The following is a 25,160-nucleotide window of genomic DNA, read 5'->3' on the forward strand; positions in this document are numbered from 1 at the left end:
ATGGCAGATGTGTCTGTCTGTCTTGATGACTGGGGTGGGGGTACCTACAAAGGAAAGGGATTAATTGAGTTGTCGTGCCTCAACCAAATGGACCACTCTGTGTTCAGTGCAGTGACAGGGTGGAAGGAGGGGACAACAGAGGGGCCTAGAAGCTCCTCTCCTTTTTTTTTTCAGTTTATTAAAAATTTTTTTTTTATTTTGTATTGGAGACTAACTAACATTGTTATGATTTTTTCAAGTGAACAGCAAAGGACTCAGACATATGTATACGTGCAACCACTCTCCTCCAAACTCCCCTCCCATTCAGGCTGCCACATAACACTGAGTGGAGTTAGTTCCATGCAGAAGGACCCCTCCTAATCCTTAGCTTTACCTGCTGGTTAGAAGTGTGGTCCCTTTAATTATAATGATGCTGATACTCCCTGTGTACTTCTTGTACCCCACACAGTTTACTGACCTCTCACAAAACCCTCTGAGGTAGGATAGTCCTCTCCAAACCCGGGCAGTCTGGCTCCAGAGTGGACATTCTTTATGGAGGTGATAAAGCTTATCTATTTATCTGAAGTATAATTCATGCACAGTAGGGTACACAAATTTTAAATGTAGACCAGAGTTTCTACCTCTGTTTACAATCTTGTAGCCACCACCTAGAGCAAGACAGAACATTTCCATTTCCAAATGGTCCTCCGACATCTGCCTCCAGGTAATACCACGGCAGACTTAGTCACTTTTCTGACTTTTGTCACCAGAGATTAGTGTTGCCTGTTCTTGTACTTCATGTAAGTGGGTTCATACAGCATGTGCTTTTTTTATGCCTAACTTCACTCACTTAATAATATGTGTTGTTCATCCATGGTGTTGCCTAAACAGAGCCTGCATCATAGCTATAATATTGTGTCATACTGCCTCTGGTCAGGTTAACTAATTCTGTGTTGCCTCCTGGAAATGTCTCCTTGGAAAGTAGTTTGGGCCACTCAGAGTTAGCTGAGCCTCAAGGGGTGGGGAATGAGAACACAAGAGCTTAACTTCAGGGTATGGCCAAGAAGAGAACCTTTTAGCTAACTCCCAGCTGCTGAACAATTCTCAGTACCTCACTGCTGGGTTCCAGGTCCCTGACTCGTTGGTTAAGCACAAGTTCCTCTTTTGCTTTCTGTCTCTCCTTTTACAGAACAAACTTTGTCCCCGACACCCCCTCAGTCAGGTGCACAGCACCCTTAGGCATCATTTAAGACAGTGCTTTTCGACTGAGGGGTACTATTTTTTGTCTCCCTTTCCCCTTTCCCTTAGTGGGGACACTAGATGATATGGTAGCATTTCGAGATATTGTTGCTTGTCAAGAGTAGGAGTGGAGGTGCTACTGGTATCTAGTGAGTGGGGGCCAATGGTGCTGCTAAATATCCTACAGCGCACAGGATAGTGCCCTCCACCCTCACATCTGGAAAGAAATCTCCAGCCCCGAATGTCAGTGCAGCTGCAGTGGAGAAACCCTGGTCTATGAGCCACACAAAATCTGGAGCTTGCTTTCTAATACAGGGAGAGAGGAAGCAGGGCATGATGGGAAGAGTTCTTGACCTAGAGTTAGAAGACCCTAGAAGTTCAGGGTCTTACTCTGTCGCCAAGTAGCCGTCAGACCTCATTCACACCATAGAGCCTCACTTCCCTCATCTTTTGCTGGGAACTGTTCTGCCAGCCTGTCTTGCTTACAGACTGTTTCGCAGGATCAGGTGAGAATGTCAATGAAACCACTTTGAAATGCTTACATGTTAGTATTTTCTTGGACTGTGACAGCAAATCCAGCCTACGGGTGTTTTTGTATCTAATGTCAGTACAAGAATATGTTCAGCAGGGTTTCTGTCTTCCTGTGTTCCATTTCCAGGGTCATAGCCTCATTCTCACATCTGTGTGGGAAAGGAGCTCACACACAAGGGTGTTTCCTGGAACTGTGGGCAGGGCTTCAAACATCCCTGCTATTCTCTAAGGCTGCAGTTCTCAAACTGGAACTTACAGTCTGCAAATTCTCTTAAAATCTTGTGAGACTTCCAAAGGGGTTTGCTTCAGAAAAGAAAGGTATTTTTAGGGTTGAATCTTGGATTTGACTTTGTCACGTGAGAGGCTGAGGGCTGTAGGCCCTTCTGGGTGAGGATGTGGAATGTTATGACAATACTGGTTTGATGGAATATTGTTCAGCTGAGTGTGCTGTGTCATGTAATGTAGAGAGGGGTACAATTCTCAGAGAGCGAGAGGCAAGAGGCCTGGGGCTTGTGCCAAAGAAATGTTAGGTCTTTATTAAAACATCAGGGAACTTTGCTTTATTAAAACATCAGGGAACTTTCCTTTTTTAAGAGGATAAGGTGAGGTAGTGAACAATTCTACTTAAATATGGTGCTGAAGAGAGACTTTAGTTTGGTAATGGATAGTGTGGGGCATGGTATTTTGTAACTGTTAATAACATCAGCCGTCTTGTTAAGAATCTTAATACAAGAGTTGAGATTGGTTGAATGGTTTTAAGAGAGCCAGCCCAAATTCTAGTATTCATAAGTGTATACCAAAGGACTTTTGCTGTCAGCCAAGATGGAATAAGAATTCAGGTCTCAAATCTAAAGCTATAACATATGTATAAATATACAAAACAATGTGTAAGTACAAAGCTCAAATACATGGCTATGGTGACTGTTCTGGAACATTTTTGCTTGTTTTCAAAAGCTGAGAACTTGACCTGCAGGTTTTCAGGGCAATTTGTACTTTTATGTGGAGGTGAGACTGTTCGTGATTTATCATCTTTGGTTGTTTTCAGTGATATGGATTAGTATGTATGACAAGGATATGTGTTTCTGAAGGAATATAAATTAAAAACTGGTTGACATTCACAAACATTAATATTTTATGCCTATAACATATTTCAGACTCTTAAATATAAAATGGCTAAAAACACAGCAATATTGTCACATATGGGTTATATGCTAACTCTGAAACATACTTGAGAAAAACAGCTGAATTATCTTGGTTATTAACATGTGTGAAGTGAAAGCCACTCAGTTGTGTCTGACTCTTTGCAACCCCATGGATGGTAGCCTGCCAGACTCCTCTGTCCATGAAATTCTCCAGGCAAGAATGCTGGAGTGGATTGCCATTCCCTTCTTCAGGGGAGCTTCCCAACCCAGGGATCAAACCTGGGTCTCCCTGGATTCTTTACTGTCTCAGCCACCATGGAAACCCAGCATTAATGTATGGTGTGCATTAAAAAAAAAAAGAGAGAATTCAGATTGATTTTCTCACCTTATAACAACTGGGCAAAGTATAATTAAGCAGTTTTCAAATACTTGGTTGTAAGCATATGACAGAGAGGGGAGATGAATGCAGAGAGCTCGACCACTTTGTAAGATAAAGAGAGTTTTCATCTCACAGGCCCCTCCCACTGGAGGGGGAGAGAATTCTGAGGCAATTTGAGTTTATAGAGAAGAGTGCTAGGAGGGGAGAGCTCTAGAGAGGGGCAGAGGGCCTCCCTTTAGTCTTCAGCTGACAGGGATTAGCACAGGCATGTGAGGAATCTATGTGAGGCTGGATAAGAATGAGCAGAAGGGATCAAGGGGAACAGTCCCCTGGCACACACAGAGGCTGGGAGGAGTTGTGTTCCACCAGCAGAGGTGAAAAAAACATGTAAACACAGGGCGTTGACTAAATTATTCATTTCCCAGTTATCACTTCCTGGGATTCCCCTGGTGGCTCAGTGGTTAAGAATCCACCTTTCAATGCAGGGGACATGGGTTCGATCCCTGGGTGGGGAATTAGAATCCCAAGCTCACAGCTAAGCCTGTGCCACAGTGAAAGATCCCATGTGAGGCAATAAAGATCCTGCATGCTGCGACTAAGACCTGACTCAACGTGACCAGATAAATAAACAGATAATAAAAAAAAGTAAAAGGCTATCACTTCCAGAGTAAGGTAAGTATGCCCTAAAGGTTCCCCTGGTCCTATCACTTCCAGAGTAAGGTAAATATGCCCTAAAGCTTCCTCTGGTCCTATCCAATAAAGTTTTAAAGCACTCCTCAAAAAGATTGCTGTAAAGTAGTTTAACTGAATCCCAGAACAAAGCTAGAGAATATTTAATACCAGAATATCTAGCACTAACAAGGTAAAATTCATACTGTCTTCTCTAAGCTAAAAGTACCAGGCATGCAAAGAAGTAGGAAAACACAACCTATAATGAGAAAAACCCAACATTAAAACAGTTGTTGTAACTATGTTTTATGTATTCAAGAAGGTGGAAGACATGTAAGCATGGTAAGAAGTGTGGAAGATTTTAAAAAATACAGATTGAACTTCTAGAGATTGAAGATAATGTCTGAGATGAACAATACACTGGGTGGGATTAACAACAGAATAGACATTGCAGGAGGGAAGGTCAGTGGACTTGAAGGCCTAGCTGTAGAAGCTATCCAAAGTGAAACAGAGAAAACAAGACTGAAAGTAAGTGAACAGCATAGTCACTTGAGATGGTCTCACGCTCATGTAACTGGAGATTCCAAGGAAGAAAGAGGGGACAGGAAAAAATGCTTGAAGAAATAATGGCAGAAAAACGCCCAAATTTGATGAAAACTTTAAGCACATAGATGTTAAGAAACAAAACCAAACAGAAAAAACCAAACCCACAAAATTGTGCTGAGGCATAGCATAATCAAATTGCTTAAAATCAGGGATTAAGAGAAAAATCTTAAAAGCAGCCAGAGGCCTAACTCAGTGTCAGCAGGAAAGAAAAAGCACTGCCTGCAAATCTATAGACACAGTAAAAACATAATTGGTAACCAGGGCTGGGGACAGGGGGAGGGAGGGGTGAACAGGTGGTGCAAAGAGGATTTCTAGGGCAGTGAAACTGCTCTGTACAATACAACAATGGTGGATACATGTCATTAATCTTTCGGCAAAACTCAGAGGACATAACACACTGAGAATGAACCTTAATGTAAACTGTGGCTCTGGGTGATGGTATGTCATGTGGGTTCACCAAATGAAATGAGTGTGCTGTTCAGGTGCAGGCTGTTGACCGTGGGGGAAGTTGGGTGTGGGAAAAGGAGATATGTTGGAACTCTGTACTTTCTGCTCAATTTTGTTGTAACCTAAGAGTGCTCTAAAAAATAAAGTATGAAATAAAGTATATCACTTAAAAAAAAAAAAAAAGCACTGATCAGTGATTATCAGATGAATATTACAGTTTCATGCCCATAGTTGTGAGAGTACATGATGAGAAAGAGTACTGGAAATTTCACAGTGATGCTTAGCCAGTCCTACAAAAAGAGGTCCAAGTTCCAGAACACATTAAATACATTATTTTCCCTAGAAAACATGTTTCCTCTGCTATATATCCTGAGCTCATGACACTCCCACGCTATGGACTTCAGGCACCCCTGATTCCTACACCTCTTTGATGTCATTTCTAGCCAGTTGATATTTGTCTCCAAGATGTGTCTCAGTTTAGTTTTATTCCTTCAGTTCTAATCCAGGGTCTCAAAATATCTCATAAATTCACTCTTTGACGCTGGGGACATCATATTACCTCTCTGGGTCTGAGTTTGCCCCAGTACAAAATATGAGTTTTGGCTAATGATCTCTTAAAGTTCTTTTCACATTTAAAGTCTGGATTTCAGCGATGTTTTAGGTTATGTATGTACAGACCTCTTCTATTTCACACTAATGAAGCTTGATTCTGATGTGCTTATGCCTAGAGAGGAACAGGTTATAAATTATAAATGTGCCCTGCACAGAATATTTGCTAAATAGTTTTAAGCAAAACAAAAATAGAAATAAACAAAACCCCAACCAAATCCTGATAGTTATGTTCTGCAGACTAGGACTCGGTCTGTGGTAGGCTGACTAATGACCCTTCCCCAGAGTTGTCCACATCCTGATCTCCAGAACCTGAGTATGTTAACTTCTATGGCAAAAGGGGCTTTGCTGATGTGATTAAGTTAAGGATCTTGAGATGAGGAAGTGACCCTGGATTATCTAGATGGGCCCAAGGTAGCCACGCAGTTTCTTAGGCTGCTGGCTTTGAACATATTGGAAGAGGCCATGAACCAAGGAGTTCAGGCAGCCTCTAGAAACTGAAAAAGACAGGGGAATGGATTCTCTCTTCAGAGTAGTTAGAAGCGACACAGCCCCACTGACACCATCATTTCAGGACTTTCGACTTGTCTAGCTGTCAATAACTTGTGCTAAATATTTTAGGGCATCCCTCGTGGCTCAGATGGTAAAGAATCTGCCTCTCAATGCAGGAGACACGGATTCAATCTCTGGGTTGGGAAGATCCCCTGAAAAAGGAAACGGCAACCGGCGCCAGTATTCTTGCCTGGGAAATCCCATGGACAGAGTCTGGCAGGCTATAGTCCATGCGGTCACAAAAGAATCAGACATGATTTAGTGGCAACATCAGCAAAATATCTTAAGCCATTAAATTTGTAGCAATTTGTTGCAAACACGAAAGGGAAGTAACACACAGTCCTTTCTTCCCCATTAACTACTCATCTTTACAAGGAGAGAGACATTTAACCTTTCTGGGTCTCTATTTTACTTTCAGCCAAATTGTGTTAAAACTGTCTCTCCTATGTGAGGTTAAGGGCAAAATGAAACAGCCCTTAAGACTAGTTGAAATAATACAAATACTACTTATAATACCAACATTACTGCAACTAGGATACTTGTAATATTGCATAAATGCTTTACAGACATTATTTCATTCAAACCTCCAAACAGCCTTATGAAACAGAGATCATTATCCTTTTAAAGATGGAAAACTGAGGCTCAGAAAGGTCAAGAAAGTAGCTCCGGGCCACAGCACTAGAAAGCAGAAGCGCAGGCCTTCTGTCTCAGGTCTGTCTGACAGCAAACGGGTGCTCTTGCACATTTGGTTATCCTGGCAATTAAAAACGTTATGTAAATAGGGACCATTACAATGATGATTATTACTATACCACTCTGTTATTATTCTGTCCACATGCCTCGTTCCTGTAACAACAGCTGATTGCTCCACTCATCATACCCCAGCCTGTCGCCAACTTGTCACAGATGTGATTGAAATGCTACTAATTTAGCATTACGACTTTCCGGCTGGGCGAAGCTGGCAGAGGCAGAGGAGATGTTTGTTTATCTGAGAGCAAATGGCTCTGAGGTTTGGATATGGAAACACCCTTCTTTCCACACCCTAGAGAAAGGCGGTTGCATATGGTGAGGCCAGTGCTTGGCCATTTGTGAGTGGAGACTGGACACAGATCCTGGCTGCCTCCAGCATCCTCAGACTTCTTGGTTGCACAGGAGTGAACTCAAGTGGTTTCTCTGAGGGGGCTGTGGGATTTGAGCCCTCATCCCCTTTTGTAATGAGACAAGCCACATGCTTATTGCAGTCTGTTTTCCAGTCCTCCTGCCCTTTCTTTCATGTACCTATTTCCTCTTCCTTTTTCCTCCTCTTACCTTCGACTTCCTCCCATTGTTCTCAGGTCTGTTTGTTTTTTAAGGGGTTGGCTTGGCTAACGGGAATTAGGGCCAAAGGGGCCAGCTTTGCTTGAGCTGTGCTTCCCAGAGTAAAGAAGAACGGTTTGCTTTGAAGGCTGTTGAGAATATTTGGATCAACCACATTCGTTCTAATATTTTCCCCCAATTCTGATCATCAAAGAGCTCTGAAATGTTTGAGCTGGTGCAGAGTTTGTTCTAGTTTGTCCTCGGGAATAAGTGTCTGAAACAGGGTTGATCTAAACTTGTTTTCTGAGGGAAGCCTCCTTAATGGGGCAGGTGGGAAATTCACATCAAGGGAGTGTCTTTCAAAATGGCTCCTTGTCAGAAAGGGATGTGGAGTTAGTTGCAGAGAAACCTGAATCTGCCAAGCTTCCAGTAGCTGTACTCCTTGACTCCTGGTGGTGCTGGGTGGAATCTGGGGCTCTGGGCTGTGAACACTGGACTTCTTCAGGGGCAGGAGGCCCGAGAAACGTGGCGTGTCCTTTGGGATGAAATGGTCATCAGTTTGAACAAGATGAGTTTTTTGTTTCTATGTGCTTCTCTGTGTCACCTTTGCTAAGTACCTTTCTCTGGTGACCTTTTTTGGGTTAGTGCATTTTGTTTTGCCTAGTTTAACGGAGGTGGAAGGACTTTGGCCCTGAGGTCTGGAGAATGTTTGCTGAGTGAGCCCCATTGTGGTGGTGGTGGTTGTTTAGTCACTCAGTTGTGTCTGACTCTTTGCTACCCCACCGACTGCAGCACACCAGGCTTCCCTGTTCTTCACCATCTCCCAGAGTTTGCTGAAACTCAGGTCCATTGAGTCAGTGCTGCCATCCAAACATCACATCCTCTGTCGTCCCCGTCTCCTGCCTTCAGTCTTTTCCAGCATCAGGGTCTTTTCCGATGAGTCAGCTCTTTGCATCAGGTGGCTGAAGTACTGGAGCTTCAGCTTTAGCATCAGTCCTTCCAATGAATATTCAGATTTGATTTCCTTTTTGACTGGTTGGATCTCCTTGCAGTCCAAGGGACTCTCAAGAGCCTTCTTTAGCCCCACAGTTTGAAAGCATCAATTCCTCGGCTCTCAGCCATCTTTATGGTTCAAATATCACTTTTGTACATGACTACTGGAAAAACCACAGCTTTGACTATCCAGACCCATTGTGGTAGTTCCTCTTTTTATGGCCATCTCACTTCATGCTGACTGCAAGCATCTTGAGGAGAGAGCCTATGATTTCACATTTCATCCCCACTTCCCACCTTGTACCGCATGCAGCAGGTGCTCAGCCCGTGTTTGGTCCCTGACCCCAAGTTGTATGCATCTGCTAAGGTCCAGCTTCACAGCCAGACCACTTTAAGATGGAATGGGATGGGCACAAGTCTCCACCTGCCTTCTGAAAAGACCACTGGATCTAGAGAAGTCACTCGATGGCCTTTGACCCCTGTGGTGTGCCCAAGCAGCCTGGCCGGCTCAGCCTTCTTGCATCATCCATCCACCTTCCTGGGATCTTCCTGGCTCAAAGACCTCTGTCCTTATTTTTCACATCTCTCCCTGCCTCTGACTTGAATGGGCTCTTCTCACTAAAAATACAAAATAAAACAAACCAAAAAACTGAAGTTTTTTTTTTTAATTAAAAAAGGAATAAATGTTCATTGTAGAAAACTTAAAAAATAGACACACTAAAAGTACAAAGAAAAATATCTAAAAGGATTTGTAATCCTACAATAAAAGACACTCATTGGATTATGGTTTCTGTCTAGTTTTTAAAAATGAGATATGCACTGCATGTGTGTATATATGGAAAATTGTGTGTACATAAATATACCCATATTTCTTATATAGAGTCCTGATTTTACAACGTGATGTTTTGTCTTGGACATTTCTCATGACATCAATAATTGGCTTTAACGTCCACAAAGAATTTCAAAGTGTAGTTGTGTCAGAATTATTTTTCCAGTCTTCTACTGTGGTTGTATAAGGTGTGCCCATTCCTCTCCCCCCAAATATAAACAACATGTGATTCAGTCCTCCCTATTTATGGACCTCTTTCTACAGCCCAGATTCATACTTTTTGAATAAATTCCTGGAAGTAAAACTATAGGCTAAATGACTTGAACTTTTAAGAGACTTCTAATACATATTGTCAGTTGTCTGTTAGCTCCAATCTAGCTCTAACTCATGCAAACCAACGAGAGGGCAGCCTGTGGGCACAGTGAGTCCCACCGGATTAAAGTCTGCCCTACCTGTAGTTCTCCCCTCTCCCACCCTGGAGCCTAACCTTTGGATGGGGTACTCCTGGTTCATGTCCCTGAAGCACCTGCCATTATCACTGGAGAGCCCCATGGCAGATGCAGTGGGATAAGTTATTGCCTGCATTTCCTTGAGTTAAAGCTGCACATTTAATGAGGACTGAGTCACTCTCCTTTCCTCACTCTCCCTTTCCAGGGACTAAGAAGGAATCATAGGAGAGAACTGAAGGATAACTTTGAGTTGGATCAGTTTAGTTCAGTTCAGTTGCTCAGCTGTGTCCAACTCTTTGCAATCCCATGAATCACAGCACACCAGGCCTCCTTGTCCATCACTAACTCCTGGAGTTTACCCAAACTCATGCCCATCGAGTCGGTGATGCCATCCAGCCATCTCATCCTCTGTCATCCCCTTCCCCTCCTGCCCTCAATCCCTCCCAGCAGCAGAGTCTTTTCCAATGAGTCAGCTCTTCACATCAGGTGGCCAAAGTACTGGAGTTTCAGCTTCAGCACCAATCCTTCCAAAGAACACCCAGGACTGATCTCCTTTAGGATGGACTGGTTGGATCTCCTTGCACTCCAGGGGACTCTCAAGAGTCTTCCCCTAGAAAATCTCAGCTGGAAACATGGTAGATTACATATGAATGTGGATGGTCATTTAATTCTTCTTTTGTATCTTTTTCTGTAGTGCAGAGGAAGAAACCCAGGATAGGGAGTCAGGAGTCTTGGATTCCAGTTTTGATTCTTGCAGGCATTAGTTGAGTGACTCTGGGGAGTCTCTTGACTGAGCCCTAGTGGCCTCATCTCTAAAAGACGCATAGTAATGACGCCTTCCGGGCATGGTTATTGAGATGCTGCAGTGAGACGCTGTGTGCCAGCACTTTGTGTGCCCACTAGGTGACAGCCAGAGGAGGCGCTGTCGTCCTCATTGACTCCTCGGCAACGTCATCGGCAGTGTGCGTTTCAGGACAGCTGCCTGCGGACCCTCGGACCAGCCTGGTGCAGGTCATCAGGAACTAGGCTAAAGGGCATACGTGAGGAAACCCATTTGTCCTTCAGGTGCTCTTGGCATAGTCATTTCTGAAGACACTGAGGTTTCTAGTGAGGGAGACATAGTCCCAGGCCTGGCCACAAGACAAGTGGCCTTGTGGCCTTTGCCACATCTGAGCCACCTCCTCAGAACCTCAACTCCCTCATCCATGAAGTGAGCAAGAGTGACAAAGTGTACAGGAGCCTCAATTTGGCAGGATGTGTCTAGATGTCCTGCTGAGGCTGGATCAAGTATGAAGACAGTGGACCAGGGAGAAAGCTATTATTTCTTGAGTGCCAACAATGTACCAGGCATTTTATTAGTATCATCTCCCTTCATTCATGATCCATTCCCTCAAACACACATACACACATACATCCTTTTTCTCCCTCCCTCTCTCCTTCCCTCCTTCCTTTCTTAATTATGTGCTAGGTGAGATACCAGGAATAAACCAGTAAATAAGATGGACACAGTGCTCACGGCCTTACAATAGTTGTTGTTTAGTTGTGAAACTGTGCTTGACTCTTTTGCGACCCCACAAGTAGCCGGCCGTGCTCCTCTGTCCGTGGGATTTCTCAGACAAGAATATTGGAGTGTGTTTCCATTTCCTTCTCCAGGGAATCTTCCCAACCCAGAGGCTGAACCCATATCTCCTGTACTGGCAGGCAGATCTCTTACTTCTGAGCCACCAGGGAATCCCATTTCAATAGTGCTTTATATTAAATAATAACTTTGTAAAGACTTTAGCACATTGCCTGGCATATGGAGGGTTTAGTTTTCTATTATTTGTATAGTGGTGATTTAGTGGCTAAGTCATGTCCCACTCTTGCAATCCCATAGACTGTAGCCTTCCAGGCTCCTCTGTCCATGGAATTCTCCAGGCAAGAATACTGGAGTGGGTTGCCATTTCCTTCTCCAGAGGATCTTCCCGACCCAGGAATCGAATCTGGGTCTCCTGCATTGCAGGCAGATTCTTTACCTCTTTAGCTATGAGGGAAGCCCCAAAGCCTGCAGCACCTGGTATTCCCAGGCAGTCTCCCATCCAAGTACTAACCATGCCCGACCCTGCTTAGCTTCCGAGATCAGCCAAGATCAGGCGTGTTCAGGGTGGTATACTTGTAGATTAAATAAGCTAGTAGGAGTTTTTGTACAAGTTGGGACAGTGAGATCCAGGAGAATGTGTGGGGCATTTATCATTCTCCGTGAGAATGCAGCTTGGAAAGAGACGATTTTTCTTAAGAAAGCGGTTTTCTCCCTTATGGAAAAGGCTGCCTGGGCCACAGGTAAGGTGCGGGTGGGCGACATCCGTGGTTCAGAGAGAGGCTCTGGCTCTGCTCCCCGCATGTCTCTCACAGCTTGGGTTGGTACTCACACCCTATGGGCACTTGTTTGTGCTGCTTTGCTGGTGGGTTACTTGGCTGGGACGAAAACTAGAGATGCCAGCAAGGCCTCTGGTTAGGAAGCTGCAGAAGGTTTTGAGCCAATGAAAGAGTGCCTGTCCTCTGTATGACAGGTCTGTGCTGTCTGATGAGTGGGGCTGGGTTGGAAGAAAGAGACGATGAAGCGCCCATTCAATAAGGGCTACTGAGAGCCAGGCAGTTGGGAAGATAATTCCATTCGGTCCCCGGAGCCTTGCACAGGCAGCATTAGCACCTAACTCGAGCAGGTGGAGGAGTGGAAGCTCAGAGACTTGTGTGATGTCCCAGTGACCAGTCTGTGGGAGAAGAAGCCTGTTTGATTCCAACAGAAGCCTGAGGAGCCAGCTTTCAAGGTGTGGTGCCCCTTGGTCTGAGGGGATGCTATTCCTTGGAGTATAGCACAGTCAGTATGTTTGGGGATGATGACCGAATTGGTGAATTAGCTGGAAATTAGTTCCTTATTCTTCCCTACACTTTTTTGGGGGATTGCACTATTAGTTGCAATCACAACCACAGAGGCCGGGTCCCTTTATAGAAGACATGCCAGTGAGAAGAGTACGTGGGGTGGATGGCCCTGTGCAAGCTGTGCATCGGTGAAAACAGTGAACATATAGCTCTGGGCTAAAGCTTGGGGAGGAAAAGGCCAGTGCACAAACTGAAAAGAGGGTGGAACAGCCAGAATCCTTTAAGGCAGCAGTCCCAGCCTTTTTGGCACCAGGGACCGGTTTCATGGGAGACAGTTTCTTAATGGATGGAGTGGTGGGGAGGATGGTTCGGATGATAACACGAGCTCTAGGGAGTGGCAGATGAACCTTCGCTTGCTTGCCCACTGCTCATCTCCTACTGTGCAGCCTGATTCCTAACAGGCTGAGGACTGGTACAGGTCCACGGCCTAGGGGTTGGGGTCCCCTGTTTTATGGTGAGATATGATTGACACAGCAGGACACAGTCCTTCCTTCCCTCCCTCCCTCTCCCTCTTCCCATAAAGACACATGACACGCCTACACTGTGCTTGGCACCAGTGGGGCAGCAGAGGTGAGCTGTCCTGTCGCGGTCATGGTCCTGTCCTCTGGGGCTGACGGTCAGTGGAGGAGGCAGAGAAGGCGGCAGGCCAGCAGCGTGAGAAGTGCTCAGTGGAGGGCGCACAGCGAGGTCTGCGTCCAGGCTCAGCACAGGCAGAGAATGGGGTGGGAAAGGGGTGGGTATAGGTGGAAGAGAGGAAAAGGTGGAAACACATATAAAGGCCTGAAAGTAAGAGAAAAATTTGGAGACCGTGATGAAGAAAATGACCTTCTCTGGCCTCTTCCAGCCTCGATGGGTTAGAGGTATTGGACTGAAGAGGAGTGTTTTGGGGATACGTGGCTGTGGTAACTGTGGTGCTGTGATGGGCTAGAGAAGGGGGAGGAGAAGGAGTTTGGAGAAATAACAGCTAAGAGGTTCTTAACCATTTTGTTCTGTGAATCCCTTTGGCAGCCTGAAGAAGCCTAGGAACTGATTTCAAATGTAGGACATAAAATACCGTGATACATATAGAGTTCCTTTATCCAAGTGGTCCTGGCAATGCACCGTCCAGATGCTCTTCTAGGAAGGACATGCTGCCCTGGATGCTGGCAGTGTGGTCAGCAAGTGGCCTTCAGCTACTGGTCCTTCAGGGTCTGCTTTAGTTGCAGAGAAGAGCCTCACCCAAGGTCATCCACATAGCCAGTGATGGCAGAGGTGAGAGTAAAACGTGGGCCATCTTGGTTAATGGGGGTGATTCTGACAGCCCACTTGACACCCAGAGCTGACTGCTGTTGACCAAAGCTTCTGGGGCCTCCGACTGCTCCCCTGCCTGCTTCTGCTTCATTCTCCTCTCTTAGTAAGCATGGATCCCAAAGGGCCTCCCTAATAAACCTCTGAACACTGAATTCTGTCTCTTTATTTGCTTCCTGGGTAATACAAATTGCATCATGCATTACATAAGATCCAGCAGCCAATCTAATAACAACTGTAATTTTGAAGTTGTTGTGGGCATAAATTATATTGGGAAATATTTGCAACAACCATAATGTGATCTGTTTTGCTTGGTTGCCTATGTTGATAATCAAAAGAAATGTTAAGTTCTTGTTAAAGGTTAGTGAAGAGATCATTTTTCCCACTCAGTTTCATGAACTTTCCTGAATTCTATCCACAGGTCCCTGGAGAGTTTATGAACTCTAAAGAATTCCTTGTTTAGGGCTTCTCTGGTGGTTCAGTAGTTAACCTGCCTGCTACTGCAGGAGTCATGGGTTCAATCCCTGGTTGGGGAAGATTCCATGTGCTTAGAGCAACTAAGCCCAAGTGCCACAACTACTGAGCCTGTGCTCTAGAGCTCTCAAGCCATAACCACTGAGCCTGTGTGCCCTGGAGCCTGGGCTCTGCAATAAGAGAAGCCACCACAATGAGAAGCCCAAGCACTGTAGATAGAGCGTTGCCCCCACTCACTGCAACTAGACAAATCCTGCATGCAGCAACGAAGACAGTGTCTTTTTTTCCCTTGTGGCCAAACCAACAAACAAACCAAATTCCTTATTTGGTTGGAAAAGAAAGAAATGGTAACTATACCGACTGGTCGAAAGGTGCCCACATCCATTTGACTGGTAGGATTTAGCAAATCGAAGCACAGGACTCCCGATTAGATATGAACTTGAGATAAGCAGTGAACAGTTTTTAGTATAAGTACGCACCATGCAATATTTGGGACATATTTAGACTAAAAATTGTTCATTATCTGAATTTAAATTTATTGGATGTCTCATATTTTATCTGGCAACCCCACTTTAACATCTATTTTGGCTCCTCGTGAGGAGGAGTAGGTCATGTGACCTACTTAAGGATGTGAAAGGGCCCTGAGTTGGGCTTTCGTCTTTGCTCTGAAAGTCACTTGTCCTGGTCCCAGCTTCAGTTTCCTTGTCTGCCAATGGAACTTAGTACCTGCATCATAGAGAGTGTGTGAAGATGCTGCAGGATAGTGTGTATGAAACTTACTTCAGAAACTGTAGTGCCTCAGGGGGATGGTGGTTATTATTGCCGCCTGGAAAAGGATTCTAAGCTCTTGAAAAAGGAACAGCTCTTAAAAGGGAATCCTGGAGGATCAGTCTAAGTGTCTGAAAGTAAGCAAACCAATAGAGCAGGCCAATTTGCTATGGGAAATTAACTAGTGTATTTATCAGTATTCTGGTGAATTTGGGGTTTATTTGCTTCTAAATTCTTGTAAGTCTCCTGAACTAAGCCATCCACTGGTTTGAAGGAATTTATGGCATTTCTGCAAAGTGTAGGGTTGTGAAGGACACCAAGAGAAGTGGATAGGAGAATAAAGCACTCAAGCTAAAGAGGCAGAGAAGTGAGATTTGCCTTATCTGAACTGATTTTTCATTTTTTCCCTTTATGGTTATTTGCTATTGAATTTCTTTGTGGGTGATGATGCCAATGGGCATTGCCTTTACCAGAAGAATTAGACTATTAGACTCCACATATTTATCAGGGTGAAGTATAATAAATATTTGTAGAAGTTCCAAATTAGTAGTAGTCTCCCACCCCTTATCCATGAGGGATGCATTCCAAGACCCCAGGGAATGCCTGAAACTGGATAGTTCCAAATCCTATATGTACTGTTTTTTCCTATTCTAATGGGCAGATAGCGTATCTAGTATGGATGTGCTCGACAAAGGGACTATTCATACTGTGGATGGGGTGGGGTGGGAGAGTGTAAGCTTTCAACATGCTACTCAAAACAATGTGCACTTTAGAACATATGAACTGTTTCTGGAATTTCCTTTTAATATTTACAGATGCTGATTGACCAAAGTTAACTGAAACTGAGGAAAGTGAAACCACAGATAAGTGAGGACCACTGTGTAATGCTTGCTATGTGTTGGGCTGGTTTGTGGCCTTATGATGTTGTCATGGGCTTCTGAGCAGGCCAGAGCTTTGTATCCAGTGATAAAATTCTCCCAGAATATACAACCTCTTTCCCACTGCAGGACCTTTGCACTACGGGTTCCCTTTGCTTAGAATATTCTGCTGGCTCTCTGCAGGGCTGGTTTCTCTTGGACTTCAGCTCCTCAGGGAGGCCTTTCCTGCCTGTCTATCCAGATGAAGTTGTACTGGTATTCCCTATGGCAGCATCTGGCTTATTGTTTTATAACATTTTCAAGACCTGGAAAAATTTTATTCTGATTACTTGTTTTTGTTTGCTTTTAATGTTTATTTTCGATTGGACTACAGTTGATTTTCCATGTTGTGCCAATCTCTGCTGTACAGCAAAGTGACTCAGGTATATACGTATATACATTCTTTTTTTATATCCTTTTCCATTGTGGTTTCTTACAGGATATTGAATACAGTTCCCCGTGCTGTACAGTAGGACTTTGTTATTTATCCATCCTATATATAATAGTTCGCGTCTACAAGCCCCAAACTCCCGGTCCATCCCTTTCCTGCCTCCCTCCCCCTTTTGGCAACGTCACATCTGTTCTCTAGGTCCACAGGTCAGTCTCTGTTTTATAGATAGGTTCATTTGCGCCATATTTCAGATTCCAAATGTAAGTGCTATTCACATGATATCTGTCTTTCTGGCTTACTTCACTTGGTCGGATAATCTCTGGTTATATCCATGTTGCTGGAAATGGCATTATTTTGTTCTTTTTAATGCCTGAGTAGTATTCTATTGTGTATGTACCGCGTCTCTTTATCCATCCCTCTGTTGATGGACATGTAGGTTGCTTCCATGTCTTGGCTTTAGAAACAGTGCTACAAGGAACAGGGGGTGCATGAATCCTTGCAGATCATGGTTTGCTACAGATACATGCCCAGGAGTGGAATTGCCGGATCATACAGTAGCTCAATTTGTAGTTTTCTAAGGAGCTTTCATACTTTTCTCCATACCAGCTATACCAATTTGCATTCCCACCAATTGTGCAGGAGGCTTCCTTTTTCTTCACACCCTCTCCAGCGTTTATTATTTGTAGACTTTTTGATGATGACCATTTTGACTGGTGTGAAATGATATCTCATTGTAGTTTTGATTTGCATTTCTCTAATAATTAGCAATATTCAGCCTCTTTTCATGTGCCTATTGGCCATCTGTATGTCTTCTTTGGAGAAGAATCTATTTAGGTCTTATGCCCATTTTAAAAAATTGAGCTATGTGGGGTTTTTTTGTTTTTAATGTTAAGCTGCATGAGCTGTTTGTAAATTTTGGAGATTAATCCCTTGTTGGTCACATTGTTTGCAAATATTTTCTCCTGTCCTGTGGGTTGTCTTTTCATTTTGTTTATGACTTCCTTTGCTGTGCAAAAGCTTTTGAGTTTATTGTAGTATTTCATTAGGGCTTCCCTGATAGCTCAGTTGGTAAAGAATCCGCCTGCAATGCAGGAGACCCCGGTTTGATTCCTGGGTCGGGAAGATCCACTGGAGAAGGGATAGGCTACCCACTCCAGTATTCTTGGGCTTCCCTTGTGGCTCAGCTGGTAAAGAATCTGCCTGCAATGTGGAGACTTGGGTTCCTTGAATATAACATGCCATGGATAGTATGATAGTTTTATATACCACTAAAAAGGGATAAAGGAAAGCTACAAATTAAACTGTGACATGAATGCCTTAATCATAGTCCTGCCTGGGCCATGCATGAATTGTTCACAGTAGCCTCTTATTGCTTTCAGAGTTCTTTCATCCATTTTGAGGATTTGGCAATTTCTCCTACTGTCAGTTGCTTTGCTTAGAGTATGGACAATCCCCATGTATCAGTACAGCATGACTTCATATATTGTAATTATCTTTCCATAAAACATCTGTTTGTTACCTTGTAAGAAATTAGGAGATGGCAGTCATTTCTCCCATAATAAATATAAAATTTATGCCTTACCACCATCTTGATGCATTTTTACCTGAAAAATCAAAGCTTAGTCATTTTGAAAACATTTTAACCAGCAATTAAGCTTGGCCCAGGCAGTCACAACAGTGCACTTAACTCAATTGAAGTGATGATAATATGGGTACATCTGATCAATCTCACAACCATGGCCTAGCTCATGGCATTTATAAGATAGATTCCAATTTCACAAGTATTTTAAACATGCAAGAAAGGTGTGCCTTCTTATTGATGAAGTATCTCTTTCCTCTTCCATGGAACTGAATTCTTGTCGGTTGTGTCTACCATCCATTGCCCAGCACCTAGCACAATGTTGGCATACAGAAGGAATCCAATAAATATGTGTCAAATGAATGGAGGAAGTAATAGGATTCTGTACTTGAACTTTTTTGTTAACTGTGAGACTAATTGAAGTCTTACGGAAATAAAATAGTATATAAATAGCATTGCTATTTTAAAAAGCTCTTTTATTCTGAATTCATTTAATTACTGATGTCAGTTATGAGAAGTGAAATTTTAACTCATGGATGTAAGGGTAGACTCCCATTGATAGAATTCAATTCAATTCAATTATCATATTATGATGTACTTTTGCTTAACACTGCTCAGTTTTCAAACACAGACATGCTAACACTGGGAATAGTGACAGAAGTAATTCTTGATCACTGAGAAGTGTAAGTTGGAGAGGAGAGGAGATAGAGCTGCATTCCTGTAAATGGTGTAGCAGGGCACTCAGAATGCATGGAGGGGCCTGGCTTGTTGAGGACTGGCAAGCCATAGTTTGGCTGTTATGCTTTAGAAAGTTGTGAAAAAAGAACAAGGGCTGTGCCAGGGATGGTGGGAAGTGAATCTTGAAGGCTAATGCAGATTTACCTGACACTTGTAGGCTAGCATGCAATCCTTACAGAAACCCTTGGATTAGCTGATATTGCTTCATTTGTAAATGGGGAAACTGAAACTTCAGGAGCGGAACCTGCCCATAACTAGTGGGCAGCTTCTCTAGGATTCTAATCTAAGTCTTCTTGATTCTGCAGTCACTGCTTTCCCAACTACTCTGTGCCAACTCAGAAAGCCTGGCATTTGTGGAATGTCTAATAAGAGTTAATGAACCTTCAGAAATATTTGGGCCAGCATTGGAATTAGAATAGAGAACGTGGCCCATCCTATGGAGACAAGTCAGGGCATTGAATTTGGTGGATTCTATTTCATCTGAAGCATTGGAAGTGGACTGGTGTATCTCACAGACGACACTGGGGAGAACTTGTGGGTTTGGATATAGTAACAAAGAAAACAGTGGCTGACTTTATTTTTTTGGGCTCCAAAATCACTGCAGATGGTAATTGCAGCCATGAAGTTAAAAGACACTTACTCCTTGGAAGGAAAGTTATGACCAACCTAGAAAGCATATTAAAAAGCAGAGACATTACTTTGTCAACAAAGGTCCGTCTAGTCAAGGTTATGGGTTTTCCAGTAGTCATGTATGGATGTGAGATTTGGAACATAAAGAAGGCTGAGCACCGAAGAATTGATGCTTTTGATCTGTGGTGTTGGAGAAGACTCTTGAGAGTCCCTTGGCAGTCCTGGGTGTTCATTGGAAGGACTGATGTTGAAGCTGAAACTCCAATACTTTGGTCACCTGGATGTGAAGAGCTGACTCATTGGAAAAGACCCTGATGCTGGGAAAGATTGAGGGCAGAAGGAGAAGATAGAGAATGAGACAAAGAATGAGATGGTTGGATGGCATCACTGACTCAGTGGACATGAGTTTGGGTAAACTCCGGGAGCTGGTGATGGACAGGGAGGCCTGGCATGCTGCAGTTCATGGGGTCGCAAAGAGTCGGACATGACTAAGCAACTAAAATGAACTGAACTGAACAAAGAAAAGATTCCAGTAACATGTCCCTCACCTTCCCCCATACATCTGCTTTATTGTACTTCAGGTGGCTTGTTTTGTCCTCTAGTGCTTGTTGCATTAGGCTAGAGGAGTTACTGTACCAGGTGCGCTCTGGACTGGAGACAAACGCCCCGGACTGTCGTGAATGAAGGAGCACTGGCTACAACTTGCACCAAGAGAAAGGAAAGAAAGATGCATAGAATTATGGTGAGAGAAAGTAGCAAGAGCGGAGGGTAAAAATTCCTTGTTTTTTTCACCAAGGTCAGGACATGTTGATTGGTTCTTCACACAAGGGATTGGACAGGGTGCAAGAAAGAATGGAGAGAAAAAGGCATCCCAGGAGCTGGGCTAATGAGAACTTCATCAGAAACAGCTTCAGCCTAAAGAAACCCCCTCAGTCCTCAGTTTAGTATTTGGGGATGAAAACAGTTTTGGTCCAGAACAAAGGTGATATGCTCAAGCTTTCCCATATCAACAATTTGCTAATAAAGAGAGTGCCTTTTCAACGGGCACAGAGCTAGGAAAAGCATTTTCTATTTCACCGAAGTGTGAGGGTTCAGGATCACCTCACCCCCATAGTGCCCGCAGCACAATAGGAAAACTCTCTGAGGCCCGTGTTCAGGCTACTTGCCTTTTTGCTCAAGCGGCATATGTATATCAGTACTGACTTTTTCTTTCTTAGATAGTTTTTAAAACCCCAATTTTCTTAAGAAAGAAAGGGATTAATTTTTCCCCTAAATCTTTTGAAAGTCAGTGTCTTTATCCGTGAAAAGATAGTAAATAGTAGTTTGTAACCTCTGTGATGCAGCAAACAGCCTTAAAATAGTCCTTTCTGACTAAGGGTTGGGACAGTGGGTACTAGGATAACTGTTTGGGCTGCTTTTAGTTTCTCTTAATCAAAATTACTAGATGATTGAATTCAAGAACATGCTACTGCTTGATGTACTGATATTATATATGCTAAGTCTCTCAGTCGTGTCCGACTCTTTGTGACCCTATGAACTGTAGTCCGCCAGGCGCCTCTGTCCATGGGATTCTCCAGGCAAGAATACGGGAGTGGGTTGCCATACCCTTCTCCAGGGGATCTTCCTAACCCAGGGGTCGAACCCAGGTCTCCCTCATAGCAGGTGGATTCTTTACTGTCTGAGCCACCAGGGAAACCCAAGAACACTGGAGTGATTAGCCTATCCCTTCTCCAGGGGAACTTCCCAACTCAGGAATTGAACCAGGATCTCCTGCATTGCAGGCGGTTTCTTTACCAGCTGAGCTACCTGGGAAGCCAAGGTAAGGACTCTGTCAGGCAAAAGAAAAAAAAAAAGGAAAGGAACTGGAGTGGACTAATGGCTTTGGGGATAATTGGCTTAATTTTTGGAAATACCTGGTAGAGTATGGATTTTAAAATTACTAGCAAGTTGCTCTTTCTGCCTTCTAGAACTCCAGAGGCTGAAATTTGTACTAGGGTCTACTCTCTGTTTGGGGGATGACCACTTTATTTTTTATTTTTATTTTTTCAGTGTTACAGCTCTATTTTATTTAGAAGATAGCAGGAGAGTCCATCCTCGAAGCACGAGGGCATGCCAACCCAAAGACTTGAAGAGAAGAGAGTGGAGGAGCGCGTGGGGAGGGGGGGAGGGAGAGAGAAAGAGCGCATGCACACAGGGGGGAGAGAGAGAGCGCTTTGGCTCTTCCTTTTATATGTTTTGCCTCTACCTGGGCCTGCCCTATGCAAATTGGGCTTAGCCAGGAGTGCTGTTTGTTCTACCTGAAGTCTTCACTCTGGTCCTCGGACCTTCCTTTGACCTTCCTTGTTTTTTTTAGCCACCGCCATTTTGGACTCCTTTTCCCTGTTCTACCTACCTAACATTCCACCCTCAAGAGATGGGAGGCCCAATTCATTGGGAATAGGGGCGTCGAGGTCTTTCTGGCTACTTCCTGCTGAACTGGGGTGGCGAGGAGTACTGGGCCTCCCCCTCTTGCTAGTCTCAAGCCTCAGAGTCCTTATAGCGGTGTCCATCTAAGGGTGTGATATTTTTCGTGGTCGGCTGTAGTTTTATATCTTTGTTGAACTGGCACTGCATGTTGTAGCTTGTTGACAGGTGTATTGAGTGTCCTCTTCTGTCTTCTTCCATGACTTGACTCGTTAGTAGTGAATCCAGGAGTCATGTCCTGGTACCTTGACCGGCTCTTCTTTTTCCATCCAAGACAAAGCTGCTTCCATCAGTGTACCAGATTTCCTCAGGATCGGTCAGAGGATCTTCTGACAATCCCTCTCGGGGTTTGTCCAGTGATCCAAGGTTTCTTAACCAGAGGTCTTCTGGGATCTGAGACTGGGCCACGTGAGCTTCCTGCCAAGTTTGTTTTTCACTGTTCCGTTTTCCAGCACGATGGGCCTTCCCCTGTGCTGGATTTTCTTCACGTTCCACCTCCTGGCTTCTTCCGCGTGGAGGTTGTTTCAGCCAGGTTACATCCGGTCACGGCACCGTAAATGTCACGCGAGTGTATGTTCATAGATGTCATGCGAGTGTATGTTCCTCGGTTCTTTGTCTCATCACAACAAAGATTTGGAGTGACGGACATTAAAGTCCTCGGCGCGTCATATCTCTCGGGTCTTGGACAAACCGTGTTATAGCTCTTAGGCAAATCAGTGTTACAGCTCTATTTTATTTAAAAGATAGCAGGAGAGTCCATCCTTGAAGCATGAGGGCATGCCAACCCAAAGACTTGAAGAGAAGAGAGTGGAGGAGCGCGTGGGGAGGGAGGGGAGGGAGAGGGGGAGAGAGAGAGAGAGAGAGAGCGCATGCACACGGGGGAGAGAGCGGGATGACCACTTTAGTGAACTCTTTTGTTTATCTAAGTAAGGTGAGTACTCGTACCTTTTGGGGGAGCAAGGCACCCCTCAAGGGAGATGTATCCCATGACCTGCAGGAAGGTGAAAGATTACCTTCCAAGAAAAAGATGCTCTCATATCTGTATGTGTTTAAAAATAATTTCATCTATGTATGTATTTCTCGCTGTGTTGTACGGGCACATTGCTGCATGGGCGTTTCTCTCGTTAGGGCGATCTGGGCAACTCTTCACTGCGGTGTGTGGGCCTCTCATTGTCGTGGCTTCTCTTGTTGCGGAGCATGGGCTCTAGGGTGCGTGAGCTTTAGTAGTTGCTGTGCGTGAGCTCAGTAGTTGGCAGTTTCCCACTTCTAGAGCACAGGCTCAATAGTTGTGTCCCACAGGCTTAGATGCTCTGTGGTATGTAGGATCTTCCTGGACCAGGGATTAAACTTGTGTCTCTTGCATTGGCGGGTGGATTCTTTACCACTGAGTCACCAGGGAAGCTCCCCATTTGTTTGTTTTACTAATGAGCTAAGTCAAATCACTTTGGCTTATATTGGTTTTCCTTTTTGTTAAAAAGAGAGGAAAAAAGAAAATACGTATTTTTCCCTTTTGGTTAGACATCTGAGTGGATAAAAGAAACAAAGAAAGAATTTCAGGTGGTGAATTTCGGATGGCCTAGCCATTGCAAAACAGTTTTCATTTGTGAACCAGTAAGTACACATAAATATGCTGATGTGTAGCTGGTTGCCCCTGTGCAACTGTAGTGTCTTCCCTGGGCAGGGTGGAGGCTGGGGGAAGCCAGCAGGGCTTAGAAATCAGGGAACAGAGCCAGATTTGAGCAGAGCACAATTGTAGCCTGTGTTTCCAGGGAGAACACTAGCGCTTTATTGGAGGGGCCCCTTGGCAGTTGGCATCATCTGGAGAAAGAAAATATTGCCGTCTGCCCACAAGGGTTTCTCAGAAGCTGGGGGTCTGGGTTTGGACTTGTGGGCAGAATTGCCTGGGAATGGAGGGGGACAGGCGGGGGCCCTGGGGCCCCTCTGCGGTACCTTCTCCCCAGCCCCTTCCCTGGGGCTGTCACTCGCACAGCTGGCCGAGCGTCTCTTGTGGAAGCGTGCCCTTTCGGTCCTGGCAGGAGAACAGATACCAGAGCAAGCTGGGCGTGCCTTCTATTTCTGGCCTTGAGTGTAGCTGTGGTTTTAAGGATCTACACGGGAAGCAAAACAATGCCCTTGTCTCCAGCGATGCCGCAGGCAGTAAAGCCATATCCTTCCGGGATGGTCTCTCTTCTCCTGGGCTAAAGAGAGCCCAGTTGTAAGGCACAGGTGCTGGGGGAAGGAGCCCATCACAGGTGTTTTCGTGAGACTGGAGCAGAGCAGACAGGTGGTGCAGAGTGCTCCAGGCTCAGCCTAGGCAGGGCACACCCCACCAGGGCAGGGGCGGCGGAGGCTGCTGCCCTCCCCTCTGAGGGAGCCCCTCCAGGTTGGCTGGGTAAAGAGGACACTCCAAGCACTTAGGTCCCTCTATCAGAGGCACAAGAGGGCCAGGCATCTCCTGCAAGCAGGGAGCTCAGGAGGCCATGTGTGCTGGCTCTGCAGGCCTGAGAATGCAAGTGGATAGTCAGTGGTGGAGGAGATTCATTTTTGTCCTTGGAATGTAGGTTTGAGTGCAAACTGGCTTAGAAATGGGCATTTGAAATGCAACTTGAACTTGTTCCAAGGAGAGTGACCTAAGAGAAAAAGGACTGGAAACCATGTCCCCTGAAGACCAGTTGAAGGGATATTTAGCCAAAGAAGAAGGCTAGGGTAGGGCAGGGTGAAACAGGAAGGAAACAGATCTTGGTACAATAAAGGGAGGCACATTCTCACAGCAATTGATTAGATCATTGGAACAGCATATCTTAATACTCATGAAATGTTCTACCTCATACGGTTCACTACTGTCCAATAATAATAACAGTTGAGCACTTTCTATGTGCTGAGCCTTGTTCTAAATGCTTTTTTGTGTATTAGATCATTTAATACTCATAATGGACTTCTCAAATGGCTCAGTGGTAAAGAATTTACCTGCCAATTCAAGAGACATGGATTTGATCCCTGGCTTGGGAAGTTCCCCTGGAAAAGGGAATGGCTACCCACTCCAGTATTCTTCCCTGGGAAATCCCATGGACAGAGGAGCCTGGCAGGCTGTAGTCCTTGGGGTCACAAAGAGTTGAACATGACTTAGCAACCAAACAACAACAATCCTCACAACGACCCAATGACGTACATTCACCTTTTATTATTTCACCTTTAAAGATGAGGACACTGAGGCTCAGGGTTCATTTATAACTTGCCTGGGACCACATGGCTAGTGAGCGGTGGGGCTGGGACC

At 44.6% G+C, this 25,160-nt stretch overlaps 1 protein-coding gene and 1 pseudogene across 1 annotated transcript in view; both read right to left on the reverse strand.

Annotated features, from left to right (window-relative positions):
• LIPC (lipase C, hepatic type) overlaps positions 1-25,160 on the reverse strand; it is a 166,983-nt gene that overhangs the window by 51,718 nt on the left and 90,105 nt on the right. The gene's annotated exons all lie outside the window — the stretch shown is intronic.
• Positions 11,762-11,880, reverse strand: LOC128054869 (uncharacterized; annotated as a pseudogene).

The sequence above is a fragment of the Budorcas taxicolor genome, chromosome 10 (genome assembly GCF_023091745.1).
Source record: "Budorcas taxicolor isolate Tak-1 chromosome 10, Takin1.1, whole genome shotgun sequence".
In the NCBI taxonomy this organism is placed as follows: domain Eukaryota; kingdom Metazoa; phylum Chordata; class Mammalia; order Artiodactyla; family Bovidae; genus Budorcas; species Budorcas taxicolor.